The sequence below is a fragment of the Hemitrygon akajei genome, chromosome 21 (genome assembly GCF_048418815.1).
Source record: "Hemitrygon akajei chromosome 21, sHemAka1.3, whole genome shotgun sequence".
Taxonomy (NCBI): Eukaryota; Metazoa; Chordata; class Chondrichthyes; order Myliobatiformes; family Dasyatidae; genus Hemitrygon; species Hemitrygon akajei.
The window spans coordinates 45,073,012-45,080,931 of record NC_133144.1 but is presented as its reverse complement, the minus strand read 5'-3'; positions in this window follow the sequence as shown (position 1 = coordinate 45,080,931).

Below are 7,920 nucleotides of genomic sequence, written 5' to 3'. Positions count from 1 at the left end.
ACACTCCAAACCAGACTCAAGGCCTCTCTGTCAATCTGCAGCAGCAAGGGAATGTGACACAAAGATTATAGGGCATTCACTTCCATCACTCATATCATGTGACATGACTGCAACGATACCATAAGGTGAGACATCACACGGAAGCTTCACTAGACGATGTGGATCATAATGTGTGTGTACAGTGTCTGACATCACCATTTCCTTTTTCTTTTGGAAAGCCACCTCACACTGCTTTGTCCATTGTCATTTCTTTCTAATCTGTAGTAATGAGTTCCAAGGGTGGAGTACAGCAGCCAGCTTTGTTAGGAACTTGTTACAGTGATTGACAAATCCCAAAAAGGACTACAAATGTGACACGCTCTTTGGTCTTGGGGAATTCACCACTGCTTGAATCTTCTCAGCACACTTGTGCTTCAGTGTTGTGACCACAGTAAGGGATGTTTGGTTTAAAGAATTTACACTTACTGTGTCGTGCTCTGAGCTCATAATCTTATAACCTTGTAACACTGTATCCCTTCTAACGCAGTCTTGAGATTTTGGAGATGTCATTTTGGGTTGATGGTGACCTTAAAATCACCACAGATCCTGACAGACCCATTCATCCTGGTTACTGAGACCACTGGTGTTGCCCATGGGCTCTACTCAGGTTTGGGGAACATTTCTTCAGCTCTCTGGCTACTATCATGGATGGTATAAGAAACTGGACAGCAGTATAAAACTTGGGTGTGACATTTTTGTTTAACACTATTTTACCCTTGATATGATTGAGTCTTCTAATACCATCCTCGAACACCGCTGTAGCATCATATAATAGTTTTCTTAATTAACCCTTTACAGGGGATGTAAATGGTGGCTGGATCTCCAATGAAGTTGTACTTGTCTCAGCCAATCTCCCCACAATGCTGGCCCTCCTGTTTTTGCCACATACAAGCCCAATGTGACTTGGTGGTTGTTGTATTTCACTGTTGTGAATGTCATTCTTTTATGGAGAAAGTCTTTTCTCCAGTATGAGTTCTTAGTTGGATATCTGCAGGCTTCAGTTTGGTATCTTTGAAATGCCATTTAAACTCATTTTGTGGAATGACTGAAACAGCTAAGCCAGTGTCCAATTCCATTTTAATTAATTTAATATTCACTTCTGGTTAAAAGCCATATTGCTTGTCTCTTGTTAGTTTTCACATTTCAAATCCCAAGGCTACTCAGTTTTGTTTTACTCTCCATCGTCAGATTTTTAAAAAAATTAACTGCATGCTGATTAGTGCTCTTTTTGAAACTGCAACTTGACTTTTTAATCTTCCCTGTGCAATTCTGTTATTTTTGTCTGTCCGGCATGCTCTTTGTATGTGTCTTATTTTGTTACTTTTACTGCAAGTTTTGCCTTTACTGTGTACCTGCGTTGATCTGGTGTATGTGAGCCCTGCCACAATGGTAGTATAATTTGTTCAACCAGACAGATTTCTGGCTGGTTATAGCAATTTTGTTCACATTCACTGTCATTCCTAACTGCAACTCAATTGTGTCTCTGACTACTGTTTCCATTGATACAGCAATTTCAACCTCTCTCTTAAATGTGAGTTGTGCTTCAGTTAGGAGCCATTTTTGAATGCTTTCTTGTAAGACTTCACAAACTGAATGACCTCTCAGTGCCTCATTAAGCCCATCACTGAACTGGCAATGCTCAACTTCTTCAATTCAGGCACAGAAACCAAAATGGACTTGCCTTCCATTTGATTCCATTTATGAAACCTAAAGCATTCTTCAATCAAAAATGGTTTAGGTTTATGCAGATCAATCATTACACAGTGTATTGAGCTAGAATAAGGGAAAACAATAACAATACAGAATAAAGTGCAAAAGCAATCAAAAACGTGCAGTGCAGGTAAACATTAAAGTGTAAGATCGTAACAAGGTCAGTGTCTGATAACCGTGGAATAAAAACTATCTTGAGCCTGGTGCATATGCTTTCAGGCTTTTGTGTCTCTGCCTGATGGGTGAGGGGAGAAGAGAGAATGGCTGTGGTGGATGGGGCTTTGGATTCCTGATAGAGGGTCTCAGCCCGAAACATTGACTATTTACTTTTTTCCATAGATGCAGCCTGGCCTGCTGAGTTCCTTCAGCATTTTGCATGCATTACTTTGATTTCCAGCATCTGCAGATTTTCTTTTGTCTTTGCTGATCTGGTTGCTTTACATAGTGATAAGTATAAACTGAGTTCATAAAGGGAGAGGCTGCTTCCTGTGATGAGCAGAACTGTGTCCACAACTCTCTGCAGTTTACCACACCCAAAAGCTGGAGGATCTCTATTAGTCAAGACCTGATGAAGGGTCAGAGCCTGAAATGTTGACTATTTACTCCTCTCTGTAGATGCTGCCTGATCTGCTGATCCTCCAGCCTTTTGCATGTGTTACTCTGCAGAATCTCTTTGCAGAATCTCGTGTTTATGCTCTCTGCAGTTTCTTTTTCAGTCATTATGTACCCAGATAGAGTGCTTTATATGGTGCATCAAAAAAGTTAGGGTGAGATAACTAGAAGATGCCATTTTTTTTAGGCCCTGGTCAGTACTCCCTCTTTTGGTTATCCTGACTTTAGTGATGCTGCTTTCAGCTCTCCTGCTACACGACAAAAAGTAAACAAGATGAGAGTGGATACTGGACTGATGGAAAATGACACTGGAAAGGTAGTAACGGCAGACAAACTTAACAAGTGTTTTTGTGAGTCTTTACTGTGGAAGACACGAGCAGAATGCCTGAAAAGCAAGAGTATCAGGGAGCAGAGGTAAATGTTGTTGCTATTATGAAGGAGAAGGTGCTCGGGAAGCTGAAAGTCTGAAGGTAGATAATTCTTCTGGATTGGATGGACTACACCCCAGGGTTCTAAAAGATAGCTGAAGAGATTATGGAGTTATTAGTAATGATCTTTCAAGAATCATTAGATTCTGGAATGTTTCCAGAGGATTGGAAAATTAAAAATGTCTCTCCACTCATTAAGAAGAGGGAGGCAGAAGGCCAGTTAGCCTGACTTCAGTGGTTGGAAATATGTTGGGAGTCTATATTATTAAGGATAAGATTATGGTGTACTTGGAGGTACATGGCAACATAGGCCAAAGTCAGCATGGGTTCCTAAAGGGAAAATCTTGCTTGACAAATCTGTTGGAATTTTTTGAGAAAATAATGGGCAGGTTAAATGAAAGTGAGTCAATGGATGTTGTTTCTTTGAATTTTCAGGACTCCTTTGACAAGGTGCCACATGTAAGGCTGTTTAACAGGTTTTCAGAATCATAGCAGGCAACTTGTAGCTAATAAGACATTCTCTTGCTCCCAACTTCCTCCGCACTTTATATCTTTTACTCTTTTATAGCTAGACTCCGACTCCATCTTAGCTGTACACTGAGGCTCGGTATTTTGAAGACTTTCTCGATACTCAGTGTTTCAGTACTCTAGATTGTACTGTGTTACGCCAATCTGACCTTGCTCAACTCCTCTCTGCTGGCCACCTGTACATGCCTCATTCTCTAACTGAACATCTACACTTGTTCTAGCTTGGATTTTTAAGGCATTCTATTTACCTACACTTTACTCAGAATACCTCTAACAAAAATGCCTGGTGTCCCCGGATGTTCAGTGGGAGGACAATGGGAGATCTGCTTAATAAGGCTCCACCAATCACCCTGAATTGTTATTACATGGGAATTACTTTAAATATTAACAGTTTTAAAACTCAAGTGATAAACACATTCAGAGTATGGACTTCAAGCAAAATTTGGCACAACTCTTGTATTTATTATCAATAGAGATGGTTGTTGCAGGGAATTTTCATGTTATAGGTTAAACATTCTTCTGCCATCTATTACTCTTCTATTTATACTTCTCTCACAATGATCTGCATTGTATTTTGCAGGGTTCCTGGAGAGATGTACATGATTGAGCAAGATATTGATTATACCTTCTGGGAATTCTGGCAAAATGAAGTTGCACCATTCTGTATAATGACAATATTCTTATTTATGTCATTCATACAGCTTTTAAGAATTGACAAGTGGAAATGAGATGTTAATTTTGTTTACTGGTATATGGTGTATTTTAACTCTCTTCACTCGCCAGAAACTCTGTCCATTGCCAAGTGAAAATAAATTTATGGTTCAATGATCACATAGTCATTACCAATTGCACCAACCCCATCTGCCAAAATGTGATTTTCCCCCCTATTGTTGATAGATGGCATAGCATGGAGACACTACAGAAAATTACACTTTAGTATCCAGTATCTAGAGTGGCCTCAATTCGCAACCTGAACAGCACAGACTCTTAAGTCTGACCAAAGAATAACATGCAAATGTAAATACACCTTACAACCACCCCCACCACTATTTCTTCATTCAACAGACATTAAAACAGGCTACCACACATAACCTAAATGTTTCACAGGTCATTAACCCAAAATCAGTGTGTGCAATTGTTTTCCTAACCAACCTCCAATGTTACAGCAACTACATGAAATATTCTGAGATCAATAATTTTATAAGCAACTGTGTAGGACTTGTGCAAATATCAAAATGTTGATTTCATTCACCATGGTACAATTCAGCATTACAGTATAGACTGCAAAACTACCAATATCACATGCATTATAAATTGGCTTGGAAATGCAATGTGTAATGGAATCAGAAACTGCTGGAAGTACCCAGTAACTCAGGCAGCATCTGTGGAGAACAAAGCAGAACGTTGACTTTTCATCAGACAGGCAATGCCAAATGGCATGGTTCTGATGAAAAGTTATTGACCTGGGATATTAAGAGTAATATGACACTGCAAAGGTTGAAATCTGGAGCAAATATCTGCTGGAGGAACTCAGCTGGTTGAACAGCATTTAAGGGGCAGCATGGTGTTGTTAATGTTTCAGTTCAAAGCTCTGCATCAGAATTTGGGATATTAACTGTTTCTCTCTCAATACCAATGGCTGCTTGATCTACCGAGTACTTCAGTATTGTATTTTTATCTTAGACTTCCAAGGGTTTTGTTTTGTAAAATTGTACTCATTGCTTTAGCATTTATTGTTCAATATCTGCTCTCAAGGTAGCAATGAACGGCCATGAACTTTTAATGATAAATCTAGTTAATAATTGTAAACACGTACATTGCCAAGTAACATCAGGTAATTGAATGTTGCTGCAATCATTTATGAAACAAATTAGGACTTTGGATTTTATCTCCTAACAGAAGATAAATTTTGATATAACAATGCATGCATGCATGAGTGAAAACACGTTTTTCAATTTAGTAATCTTCTATGGTTGCCACTTTTCTCCTCAGTTTGCACTGAATTTGTGCTTTTGTAGATATATTTTTCTATGCAATATACCCTGTATCTTAATAAATTTAATAAACTTTGCTATTGTCTTGGATATCATTTCCATACAGCATTATAGAATTTTTTTTCTTAAAAGACATTCGCAACACAGGAGGTGAACATTTTGTTAACTATGTTCGTGCTGGATCTTTGAAATGATTATTAAAATATGGAAAGCTCTCAAATAAGAGAATAAGATATTCAACTTTCAAAAGTAGCCAAAACAATTACCTCTGTCATATTTCCTGAAACTCAAATAATTTCAAGATTTGTATTCTGGAATATTGATCAAGTAGATCTTAGATAACTGCAATGGAGAGTGCTACATTATTTCAAAGGCCCTAAAATTGCTATTTTATTCTTCCCACTGAAACACTGTAGTGGCGATGAGGCAAAAAGATGACATCTTCTGAAACATGGACATTCAACTTAAAGCTAATATTTGGAAAAACCCCAAATGCCATTTAAAACTATGATCAGGAGAAATATTTGACCCGAAGTGTGGTGACCCTGCAGAATTCTCTAGCAAAAGGTGGAGGCAAAGTTATTCAATATTGTATATTCAAGAAAAAAGTAGACATAGTTCTTAGTGCAAAAGGGATGAATGAAAATTTGGAGAAGGCGGGAACAAGATTGTGAAGTGGATGATCAGCAATTATTTGAAAAGTAGAGCAAGTTTACCTTTGGCCCACTCCTGCACCTATTTTCTATACTACTATAAATAAGTATTATAAAAATAAGATTTGTATTTATGATTGCTTAACCTGCAAGTTAATAAAATATAATTAACTATAAAAATAAATGCTGTATGTCCTTTTACATTCAAGAGCAAAAATCCTGTACTCAGGTATAATGTGAAAAGTAACTGACAGCATTTGACAAACACCACCTTCACCTCAACAATGTAGTCCTTTAATTTATCAACACAATACATGATACTTTCATATTTATTTTCAACTAATCAGGGTGTGCCAAAGCTTTTTACTTCCACTCATTAAAACTGGGTTGAAGTTTGTAAGAAGGTATTGGATATGAAGTAATCTGAGCCATAGGACTTGGTACCATTGTGCTTCCTGGGAAACCGAAAGGTGGATCAGCTACTCAAATATTGACAAATTTGATAGTGGAGATTGATGGGTAATGCTATCTCCTGAATCTCCTTTGACAAGCCTTCCATCAAGGATTCCACACGACCACATCTTGCTTCTTTCCACAGAAGAATTCAACTAAGACCATTTCAACATCAGTGAACATGCTTCATTTCCATAACTTAAACAAAAAGGTAAAGAGTGCAAAAGAATCAGGAACTTAAGTAAAACAAAGATTGTAGTTTAAGTACACACATTTGCAATTACGGAATGATGCCTGGAGGAAGTGCAGATTAAACAGATCTTCACTTCAATATCAACTTCATTCAATATTCATTAAATATTGATCAACTTCAGCTTTGTGAAGGAACTAAACCAGCTGGGAGGGCAAATAGTGAGGAGGAGGAGGAGGATGGGGTCTACAACCACAGGATTCACATTTTAAATGCTGAAGTGACATTGGCAATGGATTGCAAAAGAACTGTGCTCCGGAGCATATTGCCTGAAATACAATTGGATAAATAGCAGTAATGGAAATCAAAATGGCCTGTTCAAGGGGAAAGGGGAGGGCAGTGAGGGAGAATTGAAAAGGACCATTAAGAAATTAGCTCAGCCAAAATGCCATCTTGTTGCATTTGACTATAAGAATACTAAGATATAGTACAATCACAAACATAATCTGCCTTGGCTTTAGATTTATTCTGGATATCATCATGTCTCACAGAAAAAATGTTTTATTTAATTACATTACAGAATGCAAGATCTATAATCCACTACGCCCAAGTATACTGCAATGCTGATTCCTCTCACTACATGATATTATATTTGCATAGGGAAAGTAATGGATAAAACAATTGGGCAAAATTTTGTCCAGTGAATTCTACTATGGCGTGAAATCATGAGAATTAGTGTCTATAAGGGACTCAGAATCTGCTGAGCTGAATCCTCTAGGCACCACCAACTGAGAACCAGTATGTGGAACTAAACTTCAGTGAGAGTACTCTGAAGCTCCAGTCTCAAGGTGAGTGTATTTGTGGAACGCTACCACAGTGTATGTCAGTCTATGGGAAATTGTATCCCAGAGAAAATGTATGTGGATCCTGTCCCACAGTAAGTCAATGTCTATAGGCTGTCACCCAAATGGAATCAATGTGTGGAGCTATACATCAGTAGAAGTCTGTGTATATGAATCCCATTGTGTGAAGTGTTGGTTTGGTCCCTAAGGGAGAAAGGGTATGTTCACCTGTCTCCTTTGTAGTTACATCAGTGTTTCCAGTGTATTACCTGTACCTCAGTTATTCCAGCGTCAGAGGGAAGTATTAATATTCCCATCAGAATGATACCAATCAGGGTTAGAACAATGACAATTATAAGCACATTTGGATACTTTATTGCAAAAATATGAGTTGCATTTCCTAGCACTGCAATTAAATACCAATTGGTACATAATATTCCAGTTCACATTTCATAGGCTGTAAAAGCTGTA